At 38.6% G+C, this 21,660-nt stretch overlaps 1 long non-coding RNA gene across 1 annotated transcript in view; it reads right to left on the minus strand.

Moving 5' to 3' along the window:
* Positions 1–178: 178 nt before the first annotated feature.
* LOC113453010 (uncharacterized) overlaps positions 179–21,660 on the minus strand; it is a 90,946-nt gene continuing 69,464 nt past the window's right edge. The window contains exons 3-4 of the long non-coding RNA XR_015743694.1: positions 12,799–12,905; positions 179–283 (exon numbers count right to left, since the gene is read on the minus strand). This is a non-coding gene — a long non-coding RNA (uncharacterized LOC113453010). The remainder of the gene's footprint in view (positions 284–12,798; positions 12,906–21,660) is intronic.

Consider the following 21,660-nt stretch of genomic DNA (forward strand, 5'->3'; position numbering starts at 1 on the left):
CCCAGTTATGTTATCTTTTAGTTGATGCACAGAAACGGTGTGTAACATCCTCCATCCACAACACTGATTAATGTGGGAAACTAGACAGCACAGCTGCAATGTGCAACTTTCATTTCCTTATGAGATCACATGGTAACAAGAAACAACTAGTTCCATATCAAGAGTCTGATTCATACATACCTAAAGAAATAGCCAGCTAAAATAATTAAAATTATGAACACTAAAATCAGGATCAGCACTGAAGTCAGTAAATGTGATGGCTGACCATTTTCTCTTGGAGGATCTAAAAATTAAAAAAAAGAAATATGAGCTAATGCTAAATCACCAATTGATAACAAATAGAGAATTAGTGAAGCAGAGGCATACACAGCATTTTGTAAGTAATATTCTTCTGTCGCTACCAGATATAAAGAAAATTTATTATGATGAAGATTATTTTAAACATTTTAAAGAAACCAGTTAAAGCATAGAAAGATTTTGGAGCTTTGTTTCTCATTAGAACTTATGTGTACTGTATATGTCGGTAGTCCTTGACTTATAGCCACAATTGGGTCCAAAATTCCTGTTACTAAATGAGACAGTTGTTAAGTAAATTTTGCCCCATTTTACAACCTTTCTTGCCGTGGTTGTTATGTGAATCACTGCTGTTGTTAAATTAGTAAGTGAATCTGACTTCCCCATTGACTTTGCTTGTCAGAAGATCACAAAAGGAGATTGCCTGACCCAGGGAAACTACAACCGTCATAAATATGAGTCAGTTGCCAAGCATCTAAATTTTGATTACGTGACCATGGGGTTGCTGCAATGGCTTTAAGTAGTAAAGTATGAAATATGGTTTTAAGTCACTTTTTTTCCACACCACTGTAACGTCACTAAATGAACTGTTGTAAGTTGAGGACAACCTGTACGATGGCAGATGTCACTCCAACTCTACTTTTATTGGAATACATGTAAAATCTGAACAACCCAATGTAATATATGTTTTTATTTATTGCAGGCCAAGCTGAGGAAGTTGAGGAAATAGAAGAACTACTAACTAAAGGATAAAAAGAACACAACAATAATTCCCTGTGCCCTGTTTCTGAATGAATGAAATAAAGAGCCACATCTTCAATCAAGTGCCCATAAAATGTAAATTTTATCAAAATTATTAATAATCAGTTGACCCACAACCCACAAATTATTTTAAAAAATTAAATGGGAATTAATATTTCTTTCTAGTATCATACTAAATCATGGCATATTTGTCTTCTTTTCTACAAAGGATAGCAAAAGTAGATATGACACAAAAGTAGACTGTAGTGTAACATTTAAGCAGTTCAATATTTCAAACGATCCCTTATGATATTAACAGCAACTCAAGAAGAAGAAAGCAAAAATGAGCTATGGCAAAAGGAATAAAAAACAGTATATACTAATAACACATATTTGTCACAACAATAACATGTATGTTTTCAAAATATAGTAAAACTCAGAAGATACTCTTCATGTCAAAGTATGTCAGGACTTTTAACCCAACCTAAATATTTAAGTACAAAAGAAAATAATTTGTTTTAACCTTTATTTATCTTTCTCCTAAGCAATCCCACAAATAATGCTTATTAGAGGAATTCGGCTTAAATATGAAGTTGAAAAAAAAGTTTTCGTGCATTGTCAGGTTTTTCCTGAGCATAATAACTCTCTTGTTCTCGGAGTTCTTATTTTGGCTGTAATTTTGTCAGTAATCACTAAATTCACAGTGGGGGGAGATGAAACTTTCTTAAATAATGTTTACCGTGGTGAATGTCTTTACTCAGTGATTTTCCTCATTATGTCAAATTACATAAGCCATTGCAAATTATATATTAGAAAGAAATCTGTATGAAAATTGACATTATTTAATAAGGATTTTACTAACAACAAAGAACATCTTGCTCAATGAAAATGATGAAATAAAATACCTCTGACCATTTTTTGAGCAGCATTGAAAAAAAAGCCCATAAAAATGTTTATAGAGTAGGGATTTTGTGTTTGTAGAGTAGGAATTATCATTCAACCTCTCAGCCACAGCATTATTTCACTAAAAATATGCTAAGTGTATATTTGAAAAAAAAAAATTATCTGCCAATTACATGGAAACTTTGCATTCATAAATTTCCCAACCCCTACTAGGCTTTAAATGACAGTACACTTTATAGACTTCCTGTTTTAAAGGTAATACAACATAAGGAAATGGTGTTCTCAAAATTACAATTTTCAGTCTTCATCCCTCACCAAGATACAAAAGACAAGAATAGTAACAAAGCAACTCTAACAAAAGGTATACTAAATTTGCCCAGCTGAATTGGGATCTATCAAATTTAAGAATTATTTTGCATGACTTTGATCAAATAAAAAGAAGCAAGATATGAATTGAAATAAAAGTGCAAACTATTTAACTGAGTGTAACAGAGAAAATCAAGCAAAGAACAGAAATATACAACCAAATTATCCTCTTAGATAGCATGAACACTTGGGTATATCTGCACAATAGAAACTGAAGCTGAAAGAAAAACAGATAGCAGAAAATTGAAGTCATGCAAAACAATGCTTTATGTAGGAATATATTCTGAGTTTAGGTTGTGCAACAAAATATTACATTTAATGTTTTTAACTTTAGGTTTTATTTCCATGAAATACTACATGGGTTTTAAGATTAATATTCTATATTCCTAATCCAGCAGGAGTAAAAAATGTATTGTTCCTGCAGCAGGTCAATGAATAAGCAAGCATCCCAAACTGGAAATCAGGTAGCAGCAACAGAGAAAAATCTACATCAGTTCTTTACCAACTACTATTTTGTTGGTTACAGAAAGATAAACCAGAATAGCAAACAGATAACTCTATCAATATGTTGATGTTAAAGCATTTCCAGAAGTAGCTTTATAAATCCAATCAAACAGTAATTGAACATTGCATTATTCCTGTTCTTAATATTTTACTGCTCCTGAAATAATTATTATGCCATAGTTAAGTTTCCCAAACTTTAGACATATGATTTTTGGGGTCTTCTAAGTATGAGTAGTTTGGAAATGTTTGGTTCAAATTTGGCTACCATTTTTAAAAGTTATTTGTAGTTACTTTTGTGACCATTTTGTGACTGGTATGTCTTCCCATTATAGCTGTTTTAGGGTTTTCCACATACCCCTGGTATTATGCCTTTCTCCTGTGTTCAAGAAGGAAAGAAACAGAACATAGATCATAGAATAATAGGGTTGGAAGGGACCTTGGAGGTCTTCTAGTCCAACCCCTGATCAAGTAGGAGACCCCACATTATTCTGGAAAAACAGCTGTAATTTCTTTTTGAAAACCTCCAATGATACAGCACACACAACTTCTGGAGGGAAGTCATTGCACTGATTAATTGTTCTCACTGTCAGGAAATTTCTCCTTAGTTCTAGGTTGGATCACTCTTTAATGATCTTCCGCTCATTATTTCTTGTCTTGCCCCTAGGAACTGAAGTCAGAACCAAACTCAGAAAATTCTACCTGTTCCCAACAGTCCTTTTTCTGTGGCTTCCAAATGAGGCCAACATGAGGGAAGATGGTGTTTGCTCCTGCTATAGCTAGAGAAGCAAGGAACAAGGAAGGAAATTCTACCTCTTTTCCATTGTTTGCCTCTCTCTCTCTGCTTCTAGCATAGATCCTGGGGTGGGATGATACTGGTTCAGTCCGGTTCTATAGAACCGGTAGCTCTGTAGAGCAGCTAACACCGAACCGGTTCGCTGTGACAACCTTCTGGTCGTCCGTTTGGCCCACCCGCCTGCCCAGGCTCTTGGCTGTCCTTTATTTCCCGCTTTTTCAACCTCAGCTGCTTTGCACGGCACAGCTGAGGTTGAAAAAGCAGGAAAGAAGAGGATTTTCAAATGCTGTGCATCCACACGCAGCGCTTGTTAGCTGTCCAGACAGCACAGTTGATGATGATGCTCCACACACGCACAAAGCGCACTCTCATCGAACTGGTTGTAACAACAGTTGAATCCACCGCTGCATGGATCCCTTAACATCTCCCAGCACAATCCCTGACCTTACCTGAAGCTAGCAAGCATAGAGATAAGGCAGGCATAGCATGATAGGAGGCACCATATTAATACTTGCCATTAGCTCCTAACCAAAGCTAAAAGAAAAGAAAGGTCCCAGATGCCAGGTGAAGCTTTTCTCTCTGGCATTTAAAGAAATAAAGAGCCCTGTGGCCAGATAGAAAAGGTGTAGTGAACCAATTTAACCTACTGTTCACCAACCTCCTTCAGCTGCCATCTCTATGCAAATCAAAATGCTTGCAAAGCAGCTTTTGTGAGATTTTCCACTGGATAACTCAAGTTTCCTACGAAATTAGCAATAGGTAAGGGCTACGACTGGAGTCTAAATGGTGCTTAGAGCAGTGTCCAACACTTCCTGTTTAATTAATCATATGCCCTTGGATTTACCAAATTTCCTACCACTGAGATATAAAACTGTCACTGAACTCAGCCGAGTGTTTATTTCAATAGACTGGAGAAGATAAATCACTCCATATTCTAGTTATTCATATTGCGACAAGGCTCAGAAGGGAATGCCAAAATATCAACTTATATTTGTAAAGGGTCTTCTTGGTCCCTACAGCTGAAATAACTACAGTTAAAACATGTAGATAATTTAAAAAAAAATTTAAGGTGAATGTCCATATCACCTCCTTTATTCTTTAAAAATTTAGGTAAATAAAATTATTTTACCAAGATAATATATTTCAAAATTTGATCTAATATTTCAAGCCACATATGATAAATTTTCAAGTCAGGTTCAACCTTAGCCTGCAGAGAAAAACAGACTCAAATATCTCTAAGAAGTGTAGCGTTCTCATTTTCCTCACTGGCTTTAAACAACTATAATCAACAGTTACATATAATTTCACTGGAAGCATAGCTGGGAGTGATTCTAATTCAGAAACTACCATGTGTCAGAATGGGAGTTATGCAATTGTTCCTCAGAATAATTAGTCTTCTTCTGCAAAAGGATCCATCTACATTGTCCCCATTTCCTCTACATTCCATCAATTTGGAATCTCCTTGTTCTGCCAATAAAGATATGCCCCCTTCTTTCCTCATGCAATATTTCTGATCAGGACAACATGCCTGTAATTAGCAGGAACATATGTACATGGATGTTTTTTAGCTATGTATTTATTTGCTGAATGTCTTCTTTAGCATTCAGTAAAGTGGAAACTGAGAGTCATCAAGAACTTCTTTAGTAACCTCGGCTAGGATTAGTCAGCTTCTTTTTCAATATCAGTCAATGAAATGAAAAATCTCAGGGACCACTAACTGGTTCTGTGGGCATGGCCTAATTTGTGAGTATGGTTTGGTGGTCATGTGACTGGCTGGGCATGGCTTGTATTTAAATATTATAAATATTTATATAAATATTGATTTTTTTATTAAAAAAGAGCAACTTTTACCCAAAATCAGGCAAAGCAGGCAGGCAGATTGAGTTGCTCACAGAATTACAGATTCATTCAGAAATCTATCTATCTGCCATTGGCTAGCTCAGTCTGTCACATAAAATTTGCTTGCAAGCAAACTCATAAAATTTGCTAGCAAGCAATCTCACGATATATTTACATGTATGTAAATATCACGATATATTTACATGTATTTACATGTATGTAAATATTGAATTTTTTATTTTAAAAAATGAGCAATTTTTATCCAAAATCAGGCAAAGCAGGCAGGCAGATTGAGTTGCTCACCAAATCATTCAGTGATCTGTCTAACTGCCATCGGCTAGCTCAGTCTCTCAATTTTGCTTGCTACGAGTCTGCACTGAATAATAGAACCTTCAGTCCTAAGGGAGATTTGGCTGTGCTTAAAAGCAGAGCTGAAGATCTAAAGACTAGCTAGAAAGCAACAAATCCAAAGATTTCCTGCTTTCTAGCTAATCTAAACCTCCCGGCACAGCAGAATGGATGATGGCCAGAAAAAGGAAAAATAGCAATTTAGCAGGCAAGTTTGCCGGGTAAGGAATGAGTGGGCAGGGAGGGTTCCCATGGCCATGTCGGCTGTGCAGCTTTGTGTTTCTGCGTAGCCTGGATTAATTTGGGGGGAATGTTCTGGGGGTGAGATTTCTCTGCCGCCCACCAGAATTTTCTCATGGCCCACCACTGGGCCATAGCCCACCAGTTGGCGACCACTGCACTATTGTACATTTTCCTACACTTGGTAGTTGCTTTTCAGAACTGAAATTACATATATTATATACAGTATATGTTTATGGGTCCCAATACAGATAGTCCTAAACTTATGGCAATTTGTTTAGTGGCTGTTCAAAGTTACTATAGCACTGAAAAATGTGACTTACAACTGTTTTTTCAAAATTGTGACTTTTGCAGCATCCCCGTGATCATGGGATCAAAATCTGGATACTTGGAAACTAGTTCATATTTATGACTGTTGCTGGGTGCTAAGGTCATGTGATCGCCTTTTGTGACCTTCTGAAAAAGGAAAGTCAATGGAGAAGCCAGATTCACTTAACAACCAGGTTACTAACTTATCAACTGCAGTGATTCACTTAACAACTGTGCCAAGAAAGGTCACAAGATGGGGCAAAACTCATTTAACAAATGTCTCATTTAACAACAGAAATTTTGTGCTCAATTGTGATCGTAGGTCAAGGACTGCCTGTATATAAAACTTAAATTACATTCCTTAATATTATATAAATAGGACAAAGGAAGAAATTTAAAATAACACAAATAAAACTGATTGACCCATAAATATAACCTAATATATGTGCTTATTAAACATTACAGGGACATCTGCTACACCATTTACATCTGATGTAGAAGACATTATATAGCTTTAGTCCAAAGTCCCTAGAGTAATTAACATTATGACCAAGCTCAAATATTTTAATTAATACATTGAATAACGTTCTGAATGCAAGGAGCCTAAGAGAAATCAAATGTAAAGGACCTAGTTGGAAGATGAAACAACATTAGAAGCAAGAGGAAGTATCATGTCCAGCTTGTTGTTGATAGATCTCGGGACTTACCTGAGAAATCATACAAAGAGGCCAAGTTATTGTTCCCCTTTTTAAAGAAATTCCAGTTTTGTTAAAAAATAATTTTCTTTACCAGATGAAGCAGAGCAAACTTATCAGCAATAGCTTTATTGAAAAGCAGGACATACTCCTCCAATTGTAGTCCCAACATTTTTTTTTTTTGTCTCTTTGAGTCAATTGTTGACTCCTGGCAACTGCAGTTTGGTCAAGGTTTTTCAGAAGTGGTTTGCCATTGTTTATTGCCTAGGAGCTGAGAGAGAGTGAGTGGCCCAAAGACACCCAGCTTGCTTTGTGCCTAAGGCAAGTTAAACTCATGATCTCCAGGTTCTGGCCTGATGTCCTAATCACTACACCAAGCTGCTTCTTATAGCATACCTAGAAGTCACCTTTTGAGGAAAGTGAACTTTTTCCTCTACGAAGTTTTAGGTTTGGCACAGAGAAACCTAATGAATTATTATAGTCCCTCTGGAAGAAAGCTATCTTCCATAATAAATAGCTTGTGCTTCCATAAATCAGTGGCGTACAATCCATGCAAGGAGGGAGAAAATATGAATTTTGTTTTGGAGTTTTAGAAGTAATGAACCGAAAACATCAATTCCTCAAGGTACTAGCAAATTCAGGAATCATCATTATGTATGAATCTTCCATTCTAGTCATAAACTTGAGAGTCACTGAAAGATTGAAATTCAATGAAATTGCTCAAATCTTTCCATATTTCATCACTGTCATTTGGAACACTAAGGCTTTTTAAAAAAGAAATAATAAAACATTAGGCACAAATGTTAAAAAGTTCACATATTATTTGGTAGCTCCTTTCTGTGCCATGGAGTTCTTGGTATTCTCTGAGCTTGTTTGCTTATTTGCAGACATTTCATTACCTAACTAGGTAATACCATCATGTAGGTGAGAACGGGATGTATTCCCTGTTTGTTTACAGTAATTTGCCCTGCCAATTTTGGTTGGGTGTGATTTTTTTCCTTAATAGTTTCTTGATTATACTAGTGTTTTCAGATAGATAAGAGGTTTGTCTGGTATTCATCTCTTCTTATCTGGCTGCTGGAGAGGATGTGTAGTCTGCTTCCTTTTTACTTTATTTATATTTCATATTTCTTAACTACCCATCTCCCTCAGACAGGGGCTCTGGGAGGTGTACAATATAATAAAATAAAATTAAGCATTAGAAAGAGAATAATTTAAGATTTTTTTTTTAAAATTATAAAATAACATAAATTTTCAAAAATATAGAAGTTCCAAGGTGGGAGGTTAGCAGTTGTTAATACAGGTTGGGGGAGGGCTCTCATGGGGGCCAACCAGACCATTCACCTCAGAATGGGGTTTTGGGTAGTGTACAATAGTTGGGTGCTATGGTGATGTTGTGTGGTTGTAATCATCTGTTATTTACAAGAAGCTTTTGATGCATGATAGTATTATCTTTTCTATATGTTGTGTTGGTTGTGCTGCAGTAGATTGAGTGGTCAGGCAATTTTTGAAAAAATTGCATAGGTTTCCATTTTGTTGGATTGTTTCCTTTTTCTGGTGTTCTAAGTTGCTGTAGTGAGTTTGTATTTGTCTGAATAATGTTCTTACTCAGCTTCTCCTGTGAGATGTCAGATTGCTATTTTGGTATGGAAGAATTTGTAAGTGTGAGTTGTTTTTGAATGCATTTCTAATATGTTGCTGTTTTCTTCTTCTCTTGTGAATTTTATTTCTTTGGCAATATTATGTGTTGGTGTCAGTCAGGTGTGAAGAATCGGGATCATGTCTTATGTTCCAATTAAGCTGATTTACTGCACATGCTTACACACAAGAGCTAATCCACTAACAGTCAGCACTAAATTGCCTCTAGATAAGAGAACAGAATTCAAGAGAGGCTGGATTTGAACTGTTTCTGGAATGTAATGACTCCAGAGTGATTCTACTCTTGACTTCGCCTCCCCTTCTTGTACAAAGAGATATCTTGGGCTTATGTACTTTTGGGCATCCACAGAGGGTGGCAGGACAGATTCACTGCTGGGTATAATGTAATCCTAATATGTAATACATTTATTAAAAATTACTCTAATATACAGGCATGTATGTAGAATAAAAAATGCCAGCTGTTTTGTATTCAAATTAAACACTATTAAATTAAAACCTTTAAAATGATTACTGTAGATGCAACCAGAGATGGTATTCAGCCGGTTTGTACCAGTTCTGGCATAACAGTAGCGGAAATTTTGACCAGTTTGGAGAACTGGCAAATACCACCTTTGACTGGCCCCGCCACCCACCCCTGTCCTTTCCCATCCTATATTCCATTGATTTTTAGCTAAGCTGATTTGCGTGGAAGAGTGGATTGCCACACCTCAGCTGAGCTAAACAACAGCTCACCTCACCGAGGGCAATCTTTGAGTTCTGTGCATGCAAGCAAAGAGGTCTTTGAGTGCTGTTCCCATGTGCAGTGATCTTTGAATGCTGCATGCGTGCGGGAAGTGATCTTTGAGTGCAGCGCAATCGAAACACACAAAACCAGTAGCGCACAATTTGGAATCCGACCATTGGATGGAACTGAATAAAAATAGCATACAGTATTACTGAATATTGAAGGTTTGAAACTTTTAGTCAAATATAAAGGCTCTGAATCTTGTATCTAATAATGTTTTTAAAAAGTTTTTATGAGCAGTCACTGATTAGAGTTCTTTCAATTTAAAATGCTGCTAACTAGACGACTGCAGATGGTTTATAAAAATACTCCAATTTTGTAGCAGTTCTATGCTGTTAGTGGAAATACCATCCTATTGTCTTCCATGCAACTTAAATGAATGGTTAATAAAGCAGCACATGCTATCTTAGTTCACAGATAAACCACATAGAACAATAAAATAATGCAATGATAAAAACAAAGAACAAAATATATCCAAACCATACAACAATCAAAGCAAGTCCATTTTACTCAGAAGGTAATATACAATTGTTTAATATCTAAACCATTGGTGTTCTAATGATACTAACAAATCAACAAAACTGGCTTCTTCTCTTGAGTGCCTCTGAATACATATCAGGTAAAGGAAAGACAGTTTTCTCTGTAGAGTAGCCAGAACAATTTGACAACAGAGGACAATTACATATTAAATGTCAAGCTGTATCAAAAGAACAACACAATAAAAAAACAAGTAACAGACTCAATTTCACCCTGCTGGTAAGGAAGTAGTCAGTCTTGGATTAAGTATCACCCTTCAGATAGAACGGAAGGGAGAGCATAGGTCTTGCCAAAGAGGAAGTTCTTTGCTGTGATACACTCAGAATGTTTGTCACATAATCTGCTGGGGTAAAAGGTCTTCCATCTATACCACCAAACTATGAACCAGGGACATATTCATTGGCTTTCAGTTCTAGGTTGGCTGCTCTAATCTTGATAAATTTAGCTATTGAACTAAGAGGCCATAATTTCCTAAGTTGAGTTCAATACCTTTTTTTCAAGCTAAGTAAAACCATCCAGGACAGTCAGAACAGCCAAAGAGCTTTCTACTGAAATATATTTAGTATACTGAAGTAAGGCAAGGCTGTCAAAACTCCCAGCCATGGGCCGGATGTGTCATGCGCTGGCCACGCTCACGTCTGGTTTAGCGAAAGGGGTGAAAATCCTGATATGTCAAGTGACACCACTGACATGAGTTTGACACCCCTGAAGTAAGGTCTCTCCAAAGACAACAAAGATTTGGGAATGTTCTAGGATGCTCAAAAATAGAGTTAATTTTTCTATTGGGCTCCTTCAGTGGCCATGATATCTTTATCAAAAAATTCTGTGAGCTAGCCTGGTATAGAAAGCTAATCATTTTAGCTCTATAGATATTAAGAGCAGTGGGTCCATAGTTACTTTCATCTACTGACTACAAAATACAGAATTTCAGGTTCATGAGCTAGGAGCTTTTCATTATTCTTTCCAAAATTGCAAATGCCTGAAAGGTTATTCCTAGAAATTTAAAAATTTTAAATTTGCTGGATACTAGTACTATTTATTTTATAACAATGCCTTTTACTGAAGACCACTATTTAGAGTAATTACAGCAAGTCTTTCCTCTTCAAAATGTAATGAAATGTAATCTGAAAGTTACTTAGGTTCACTTGAGTTTGGAGCAAATCTGCATAATGGAGAACTGAGAAAGGTTCATAAGGCAATTTGAGTGGATGGAATTCAGCGTGTTTTAGAACTTGGTTTATGGAGTGTGTAAGAATTAAAAAGGAGAGGAAGAAATCAATAACAATTCTTCACTCATTTTTCATTGGGAATTAGCACCAAGAGTCATCCTGAAACATATCTTCATATGCTTCCATTCAGTCAGAAGCTGCAGTTTGATGCAAAGCCCATCATTCAGAAATAAGTCAAACATCACTTTGAACTGAAAGCAGTGTTATATTGGCCTGCTTTTGGATGATGTGCACATTTCCCCCATGAAATGTAGTAGAATTATGGGATGTTCAAAATCAAGGTGACTCCTTAATCTGAAACTTATTATGAGCCAGCCAGTCAAGCAATTTCAAATGTAGACACCTAGAGTACAGTTTACTAACTGCAATTAGAAAAATAACTGAGTAGCAATTAGCTGGATAATTTTTTTTAATGAGACCAATTCTTCAAGATCTAAGCAAGCACGACCTATATGAATAAACAGCAGTTGGGATTTGCCACTAGTTGGGATTTGCCCTTAGTAAGCCAGACACAAACAAATCCTTGCTGAATGCCTTACTATGTTACGACTGGAGGATCAATGTGAATGTCTCCTGGGATTATAAAAGATTTATCTGCTTTTAGGATCATTTTAGAAGGACTGAATCATTTAGTTCAGGAGTGTCAAACTTGCGGCCTGCAGACTGGATGCATCACTTGCTGGCCACACCCACTCCTGGTTTAGCAAAGGGGAAAAAAGTCGCAATATGTCATGTGATGACATGATGCCGCAAGTTTGACACCCCTGATTTAGTTCATCACTAAATGAGGAAATGCTTCGAAATGATAGATCTTTAGAAGTAATTGACCTAGAAGCAACTTAACCCTTTAGAAAATAGTAGATTATTGTGCTGAAAGGTTCAAAACCATGACCATTTGACCTATCGTACCAATTATAACATGGTTTCTGTTTTTTCTCCATTTTAAAATAGATTAATAACTTTTTAAAAAAAATTCAAGTACTAATTTTTGAACTAATCATCATTATTGGCTAAATAAGCTCTGTAATGTTAACTAACCTAGATTGCCCATTACACAATCTTCATCAAACCATGACTTGAATAAATTAACATGGATTAGGTTTTCATATTCTTTACTGGAGCTTTATAAATTAGTATTTTCTAAATTATGAAGACTATTTTATGGAATTTAAATCATACATCTCAGACATTCTTTCCATTAAAGATAAACTGGCACAACTGGGTGGCTCAAACATAGCTAAAATACTATTATTAAAATACTATTTCCAGGTCTTTAGACACTCTAATTTAGCATACTCATTATTGAGTCCAATTAGTCATTGATAGTAATTGTAACTTTGGGTTTAAAGCATTTTGTTCATTATCTAACAGCATTTTATATATACTCAAACATATAACCTAAATTGTGTTTCTTACTGTATTATCATTAAAAACTCCAGTACATATCTGAATATTTATGCTTGCTAGAAAACATGGGAATTAAAGTCTAATAAGTTTGGAAAGAAAAATATATAGATTAACACCATATCAAATCACCAAAATTGAAGTTTTCCCTACCCGTTGTCGTTTCATTATGTGAGGCAGTTCCATTGTCACGTAATGCTTCAGAATGTAGAAAACTAATGGAAATTAGTAATATTGAACAAAAATATTCCATCTTGTATCTGCCAAAGAAACAATAAATAAATAAATAAATCTAAAATCAACATTATAGAAGTCATCTTAGCAGTATAATTTCCTTATATCTATCAGAGAACTTAATTTAATGTACTATTAGAATAAAAATGTACTCTGTCTCCGGTGGTCTTTTTACTTTTGTCTAATTGCTAGTTCATTTGCCAGATCTAAAGACTTGTGTTGTTTCATGAAAATGTAAGAGAAAATGCTTTTTTTTGCTGCTGCTCAGTTGAGCTTTTTCTTTAACCATCTTGTTTCTCCCTTTGTGAGGATCGCATTAGTCCAACTCAAAACACAATTTTCTCCGACTTCCCATTGTCTTGCTCTAGTCAGTCTTCTTTCATGTATTTCTTTGATTTGTTCCTAATCATTCTGTTTACCACCTAATCACATCAATATACTTCTTCCTTAGAACATTTCATATCCTACCCTCCATCGTTCTACCAGCATTTGTTCATGAAAAAAAATATGTATTTTCCCATCTTCACTTTTCTCTCCATTCATTTTTTCTGTCAAACATGATTGTTTGGTACATTAAGTACGATACTCTATACCAGGGATCCCCAACCCCCAGTCCACAGACCAGCACCAGGTCGCGGGATGCCAGAAACCGGGCAGCACAAACAAGCAAAGCCCCATCCGCAGTATAAAGACAGCACATGAAACCACACACACACACAATCCCTCTGGTCCATGGAGAACCTCTCTCCACAGAACCAGTTTCTGGTGCTCACAAGTTTGGGGACCACTGCTCTACATGACCTCATTCAACATATGTAATATTCTCTAGAAATAATTCAGTTCCCTTGACAAAGGAATTGTCCATATAGAAAACTATACAAATAACTCTATCTTGCTAAATTTATCTCAAACCTTGTTTTTATATTTATGAATACAAATATTTAATAGTCAAAGAGACACTGCAAATCCTTGTCATGTTCCCTGTCAGTGTTGGAATCTTTTGTTAAGCATTCTCATTTTTTTGTAAACATACCATAAACACATGCAAATAGGCATGTAGTCTCTTTCAGTCCATTATACCATTAAGCATCTTTTTTTCTTACTTCCTATTAACATAAACCTAGACAATTGTCTGCTACTGTACAATTAATCATTCTATTCAAAGAACCATCTATATCCTTTTTTTTTTTAATATCCACTTTGCATTCATTCATTTATTCTGCTGGGAAATTATTCCACTCGGTCTTTCACTTTTATATCTTTTTCTTACTTTTTTTCCTTCATAAATAAATAAAATATTCCATTTATTTAACCTGATGATCTGTCCATTTATCATCCTAACTTACCATCTTTAATGAAGGATGTTTCTCTTGCTTCATTCATTCACACTCCCACACTTACACACTTTGTAAGATGGAGAAGATGTAGTTTGGTTTCTGGCTCTAGTTATACCCATGATCAATACAACATTCCCTGATAATAATAAGGGCAGTACTGAGATGTACTGGCACATTTTGATCTGCATTCCATAAGCATAATCAAACCAAATCCCAATTATATCCAACCATGATCAAGCTGTTCAATGTATGCCAGAATCTAATATGGAGCCTATTTTGCATATATATTATTGCCTGTATCTCACTAATTAGCAATTAGAAGGTGCATCCCATATGCTGACATTGACTCAAGAGGATTATGTTGCAGTTATAAATTATATTGCTTTAGGTTCATGGTAATGGTATATGCATTGTCTGTATACAATAGTTCTACTCCTATATGAATTAATCTTTATTAAACCTACAACGGTATTACTTAATTTGATTTCCAAACTACATCATACAAATAAATGCTGAGCTTTGCAAAATATAATTGGCCAGCCGAATATAAGTGTGGTACATACCGGTAGACTCATTACTGATAGGTACATTTTGTAATCCAAGGCACTAATTATTGTAACATCCAAAAGCCGGTATTAATTACATGCTATTTTGGCTGAAGAAAAACATTCAATGCATATTTTAATAAGTATAAAATTAAACAACATATGCAAATAATAAAACAAGTTACCAGGTCCTGGAATAAATATTTGAAAATGATCAGTACTATCCAAGCCTACTGTTTTGCTAAATTTTATTAATACTTTCCATTTTTTCTTCAACAATTTTCAAACATAAAGCTCTCACTTTCATGCTGAAGTGTTACTATTCAGGTTTCTACACCATTTGATTGCAATAGCAATACCACTTAGACTTGTATACCGCTTCACAGTACTTTACATCCTCTCTAAGCAGTTTACAAAGTCAGCATATTACCCTCCAAAATCTGGGTCCTCATTTTACTGACTTCCAAAGGATGGACTGCTGAGTCAATCTTAAACCTGGTGAGATTTGAACTGCCAAAATGCTTGCAGTGGCAGTCAGCAGAAGTAACTGCAGTATTGCATTCTAACCACTGAGTCACCACAGCTCTTCCTGATTATCAATTACATTAATACAAAAAAGATAGCTTGAAGAAATGTGTATAGATACACACACACACACACACACAATATACCAACCTACCCCCCCACACACACATACACAGAGAGAGAGAGAGAGAGAGAGAGAGAGAGAGAGAGATTAAGCCACTCAAAACATCAACAAAATAGATGCATTATCCAGCATCTATATGTTGAAGAAGCATGTGCCCACGTTTGCATTATCCCTCAGTTTAACAGTGCAGCAAACAGTGAGGCAAAGTCAATCAACAGGAGAGTCAGAAACAACAGTGGTTGTGGTTACAAATGGGATTCTTACCTTATTCAGAATGCAACTTTCATTCATTTTCACTCATTTATATGCCATCCTTTCCACCATTCTGGGTGGCTTACAGAACCACATCAATAAATTCAAACTATAAAATCAACATAAAATTATTCAGTCAGCTAGTCACCTAATAGCTAAAGCAGAAAATTATAATCTTCAGGGACAACAGCAGATAACCTTCCTTCAACCTACTTTACAAAGATTCATTTCAAAGGGAAAAGAACAAAATCAGCACACCTACAGAGAAACCTTGCTTTTATACTGCCATTTCTCAGTCAATCCAGGAACAGAGGATCCACTAACAGACCTTCCCTAAAGCAGCGTTTGTCAACTATAACAACTTAAAGATGCAGGGGACTTTGAAGCCCAGAGTTTCCCAGCCAGCATACTTGGAGAAGGCAGTTCTTTTAGAATCAAAAACTGGAGTTATGTCAGGATTTATAAGAAGTCCTTTGAGTAGTACCAAAAACCTAATGGCACTCAATGTAGTTCTGGACTTATGACCACAACTGAGTCCATAATTTCCAATGCTAAGCAAGACAGTTGTTAAGTGAATTTTGCACCATTTTACAACATTTCTTGCCACAGTAAATGAATCACTGCAGTCGTTAAGATAATTAACATGGTTAAGCGCACCTGGTTTCCCCATTGACTTTGCTGGTCAGAAGGTTGCAAAATGTGATCACATGACCCCAGGACACTGCAACAGTCATAAATACATGCCAGTTGCCAAAGTCCAAATTCTGATCAAATAAATGGAGGTGCTTCAATGGTCGTATGAAAAATGGTCATAAGTCATTTTTTTCAGTGCCGTTGTAACTTCAGAAGTGACTAAATGAATAGTTGTAAGTTGAGGGCTACCTGTACACAAGCTGAGCATAATTATGCTAAACTAGGTCTGGCCTATTTGCAATTAGGCACCTGGCGATCTTGAGAAAACTAAAGTGCATTATAGTAATCTAGTAATCTTTCAAAGTCTATTCAAGGAATGGCTGTATCTGGTGCACACATCTGAGAATAAGCCACATTTGAGTATAAGCTCTCTTCACCTGCTGCTTCACCAGACTGGTTTCATTTGGGCAACTGTAGCCCTATAAAAAAATGATATTGGAAAAGATTGAAGGGAAAAGGATAAAGTGATGATAGATGATGAGATGGTTCAATAGGGTCATTGATGCAATGAACATGAATTTCTGCAAACTCCAGGAGACAATGGAGGATAGGAGGGCTTGGAGAGCTGTGAACTATGTGGTCACATAGAGTCAGATATGATTTAGGCCAGGGGTGTTAAACTCAGGGCCCAAGAGCTGGAGCCGGCCCACAGGGTGCTTAGATCTGACCCGCGAGCTGCCATGAAAACAGTGAAGGACCGGCCCATGGTGCCTCTGTCAGTGAAAACGCAGCTTGGGAGGGCTGCCAATGACACCCCCCCCAGCTCCGTTTTCACTGGCAGAGGGTTGCAGGAGGCCACCACAGCCAAAAACAGAGCTCAGGAGTCAATTTCCACTGGCAGAGTGCTTGGGCCACCACAGGCACCTACAAACGATGCCCTTGGCCATGCCTACCCCAGACCACCGAGGTCAAATACAACCCTGATGTGGCCCTTAATGAAATTGAGTTTGACACCCCTAATTTAGGTAGCTGAACAACATCAACAACTAATCCCTGTCAAAAATTAAAGAATACACTAAAGATACAGTAGATCTAGTACTTTCTGATTAACCAAAGCAAACTCAATGTCTTCTTTGGCTTATATAAGACCAATTAGTTCTGAGGTCAGGGGACATACAGGCATTGATTAATGGGGATATAGAATGGCACAGTTTGCAGGCCTTCAGACTGAGAGGCCTGAAGATTGATGGGATAGTCTAGTGTTTCTAAGTGTCAGCGACTTAGATATCTTAAAGCTGCTGAAACTAAGAAACATTGACTTACAGGCTCTCTACTGGTGGTACAGAGTAAAATAAGCCAATGTTTTCAACTATTCACTCCATATTCACAGCTGTCAATATATCCATTTGGAAAATGAAAAGCCTTGGCACACCCCAACTACATTTTTAAAAACCACATCATAAATATATGGACATATGGGAAGTAGTTTCTATATACCCTATATACCAATGCCTGCATCTCAAATGATCCATCTGTTAAAATACTGAAGTTTGCAGATGATACAACAGTGATTGGTCTTATTCGAGACAACAATGAATCTGCATACAGACGGGAGGTTATACAACTTGCCTCGTGGTGTAACTGAAACAATCTGGAACTGAACACACTCAAAACTGTAGAAATGGTGATAGTCTTTAGGAGAAACCCTCCCATACTACCACCTCTTACAATACTAGACAACGCAATATCAACAGTAAACACCTTTCCTGAATTTTAATCCAAACATAAAATCAACATTTGGATTAAAGTTCAGAGAATATATTTTTATTATATGTGTGTGTGTGTGTGATAAATTAATGTATATATTTAGTTTTCTGGCACCTTCATTATTTTTATAAATAATTTGAGGTGGTAAACATGACTAGTACTCTTTCCTGCTCTTATTTTTGATAGTACCAGAGGTGGTATTCAGCAGGTTTTGGAGAATCGGTAGTGGAAATTTTGAGTAGTTCGGAGAACTGGCAAATTCCACCTCTGACTGGCCCTTTCCCCATTGATTCTCTGCCTCCTGAGTCCCAGATGATTGGCTGGGTCTTCTTTTGTTGCCTTGCATAGGAGAACGGAGCTGGAAAGCAGGTTAGTGAGGGGGAGGGAATGGGATTTTGAAGTAACCTTCCCCTGCCACGCCCACAGAATCGGTAGTAAAAAAATTTGAATCCCACCTCTGAAACATATGTAATACTACTTCTTTCTCCTATTTTTCCTGCAACAACCACCCTGTGAGGTGAGTTGGCCTGGGAGAGAGGGACCCTAAATCACTCAGCTGGCTTTCATGCCTAAGGCAGAACTAGAACTCACAGTCTCCAGGTTTCTTGCCTATTGCTAGACCAGTGGTTCCCAAAGTGGGCGGTACCGCCCCCTGGGGGGTATACTTTAGGGGGGCGCTAAGAGGCAAGGGGGCTGGCAGGGGGGTGCTAAGAGGTGGCAGGGGGGCATTCGAGGCTCCGCAGGGTCACCCCATTGACTGTTGCACTGCTCCGGAGCCGGCGCCTTGAATGCGGCAGCTCCGATATACCACATTGTAATGGGCTCCAGGAAGAGGAGGAGGGGATGGAGTAAAGTGCACTAAATTTGAGTGTGCTGCACAGGTGCTGCAAGAGCAACAAACAGCCATGGAGCCAGCTGTGGTGGAGCGTGGAGGATGCGCACGAGAGAGGAAGGAGAGGAGAGGGAGGAAGGAAGCCTCCGCTACAGCTTGTGCTCATTCCTCAGCCAACCTGGATTTCCAAAAACTCACCAAGAAAGAAAGAAAATAAACTTCTCACACTCTCGGAAAGTCCTCTACTTGGGGCTCTTCGCTATCCTTTTTTCTTCCTTTTGGAAATCCGGGCTAGCTGAGGAATGAGCGGAGGCCACGGTGGAGGCTTCCCTCCTCCCTCCTCCTCCTCTTGTTCTTCAGCCAGCCCAGATTTCCAAAAGAAAGAAAGAAAAGGGGACAGCGAAGAGCCCCAAGGAGAGCATGCAGGGCTTTCCGAGAGAGTGAGAAGAGACACAGACAGGGAGCGAGAGAGAGTGAGATACACACACACACACACACACACACACACACACACACACACACACACACACACACACACACACACACACACACACACAGAGAGAGAGAGAGAGATACAAAGGGAGGGCGAGAGATTCGGCTCAATTCAGCTCTGTCTGCTCCCCTCTCTGTCTTTGCCCAGTTTTGCAAGGATTCAGCGGCAATCTAAGGCAGCAACCTCGTAACACTGTGAGGTAACAGCCTGACTGTCACGCCTTTTGAAATGCAAGGTTTATTTTTGTATCTTTCCAGAGACAGAAAGAACATGGCCAAATTTCCTTACAGTTATTCCCTGGGTGTGGGAGTTGGGAAGGTGGGTGGGGAGTGGAGAAGTAGGAGGGAGGAAGAGGCATAGAGAGAGAGAAAGAGAGTGAGTTAGCGGAGAGAGTGAGAAGGAGAGGGAGAGAGATAGAAAGAGAGATGAGAAGAAGGAAAGGAGGGAGAGGAAGATAGAGGGAGAAAGATAGAGATGGGAGAGGGAGGGTGGAGAGAGAGAGAGAAAGCAACTTGTTCCCCATAGAAAACACAGAAAACCACAAAACCTGGGAGGTCATGTGACTCAGTGGGAGTGACATTGAGTTGCCATGCCCACCCATGTCTTGGGGATCCCAACGTTTGTTTTCTGTGGGAAACAGGTCCAAATGGCTATTTGAGTGTTTAAGGTTGCAGACCCCTGACCTGGGGGAGGCAGAGGAAGGGGGGCTTTGACCACAAGCCCAATATCCAGGATCCTGCTCAGCCAAGCCCACCCCTCTTTGTAGTTGCCATGCCTGAGAAGTTCACAGGGATCAGCCTCCCAAGCTGCCCCCCTTCTCAGGGCACTCACATCGTAGTGGGTGGTGCTGTTCCCTCCTTCCTGGAGCAGGACAAGGTTGAGGAAGCCCAGGGCAGGCAGCTTTGCTCTACTTTTGCAATGTGCCACCGCTGCATTCGACGCACCGGCTCTGCAGGCTCACCCCATTGAGCCCCTTGCACCTCTCCAGTGCAACAGTCAATGAGGTGAGCCTGAGGTGCCGGCGCCTCAAATGCCCCCCTGCCGTTTCTTAGCACCCTCAAGGGGGCTGGCAGAGGGGTGCTAAAAGGCAGCAGGGGGGCGTTTGAAGCTCCAGCACTGCAGGCTCACCCCATTGACTATTGCACCACTCCGGAGCCAGCGTCTTGAATGCGGTGACGGTGGCTTTGCTTTACTTTCCCAAAGTGCCGCCGCTGTTGTGTTCTGTCTGTCTGTCTGTTTATCCATCCATTCATCCATCCAAAAGGTTTGTCTGTCTGTCTTCCTGCCTACCTACCTATCTGCCTGCCTGCCTGTCTTTCTGTCTACCTACCTATCTATCTACCTACCTATCTACCTACCTATCCATCCATCCAAAAGGTCTGTCTGTCGTCCTGCTGCTTGCCTACCTACCTACCTACCAATATATCTATCTACCTATCTACCTACCTACCTGTCCATCCATCTATCCAAAAGGTCTGTCTGTCTTCCTGCCTGCTTGTCTGCCTGCCTGCCTGCCTGCCTACCTATCTACCTACCAATATATTTACCTACCTACCTACCTACCTACCTACCTGTCTATCTCTCCTATCTATCCATCCATCCATCCATCCATCCATCCATCCATGTTCGAAGCGCCAGCCCTGCAGGCACATTGGGAAAGTAGAGCAAAGCCAGTCTGGGAAGGGGGGAAGGAGGGAGGGAGGGAGGGAGAGAGAGAGAAAGAGAGAGACAGAGACCTGATGCATCAGATTGAAATGAGGCCTAATTTAGACTGAGGTCCTTTTCCACATTGAAACATCTTTACCAGCACATTGAAACATCTTTGGCTTCTATTAAAGGTTTTGTGGACGAAACATGGTCAAGACTATCAGGAAGTTCTCACATTTTGTTGAGGCTTTAAACAGGATCCATTGGACCAGATCTCCACCCTAAAAAAATACTTTTCCCCAATGTTTTAAAGTGCCAATTCTGAAGAAGCCAAAACCAAAATGTACTGGTAAATTACAAGGAGAACACACACACACACTCCTTTCTAACCCTGCTGGAGCAGGTGACTTGACCAGAATAGATATCTCATTATCTTTCTCCTCCCTCCTTCTTTATTTCTTTTTCTTTCTGTCGCTTCCTTCCATCCCCCCCTCTTGCTTCATCTGTCCCTTTTTCTTTCTTTCCCTTTTCTCTTTCTTCCTTCCCTTTTTCTTTCTTCCTTCTCTTTTTCTCTCTCTCTTTCTCTCTCTCAGGCTCACCCCATTGACTTGGTGCACTGCTTTGCT

Source organism: Pseudonaja textilis, chromosome 4, assembly GCF_049901715.1.
Source record: "Pseudonaja textilis isolate UNSWEBS1 chromosome 4, rPseTex1.2, whole genome shotgun sequence".
Taxonomy (NCBI): Eukaryota; Metazoa; Chordata; class Lepidosauria; order Squamata; family Elapidae; genus Pseudonaja; species Pseudonaja textilis.